We start from the raw sequence: 782 nt of genomic DNA on the forward strand, positions 1-782 counted from the left end.
CGCGGACAGCAGGTCTACCCCGCGGACAGCAGGTCTACCCCGCGGACAGCAGGTCTACCCCGCGGACAGCAGGTCTACCTCGCGGACAGCAGGTCTACCCCGGGGACAGCAGGTCTACCCCGCGGACAGCAGGTCTACCCCGGGGACAGCAGGTCTACCCCGCGGACAACCGGTCTACCCCGGGGACAACAGGTCTACCCCGCGGACAACCGGTCTACCCCGCGGACAGCAGGTCTACCCCGCGGACAGCAGGTCTACCCCGCGGACAGCAGGTCTACCCCGGGGACAGCAGGTCTACCCCGCGGACAGCAGGTCTACCCCGCGGACAGCAGGTCTACCCCGCGGACAGCAGGTCTACCCCGGGGACAGCAGGTCTACCCCGCGGACAGCAGGTCTACCCCGGGGACAGCAGGTCTACCCCGCGGACAACAGGTCTACCCCGGCTCCGGGGCCGCCGGGCCCGGCGCGGCGCCCGGGCGGCGGGCGGTGGACGGCGGACAACAGGTCTACCTCGCTCCGGAGGGACTTAGGCGATTTCCGGCAGCGGCCGGGTAGACCTGTTGTCGCGGCCGGGTAGACCTGTTGTCGCGGCCGGCTCCGGAAGTTCACCAAGGGGTCGCTGTTTTCAGCTGCCTCCGGCTACGTCATCGCAGGGGCCGGCCTGCGGCGGCGCACCTTCCCGGTCGCTTTCCATCGGTCCTCTTGGAGGCGTCTGCGGCCTGGGACTCGTCTGTCCGTACTATGGGAGCGAGGTGACGGGCCGTCTCCCCGCAGGCTCGTCC

Source organism: Anomalospiza imberbis, unplaced genomic scaffold (genome assembly GCF_031753505.1).
Source record: "Anomalospiza imberbis isolate Cuckoo-Finch-1a 21T00152 unplaced genomic scaffold, ASM3175350v1 scaffold_209, whole genome shotgun sequence".
Lineage (NCBI taxonomy): Eukaryota > Metazoa > Chordata > Aves > Passeriformes > Viduidae > Anomalospiza > Anomalospiza imberbis.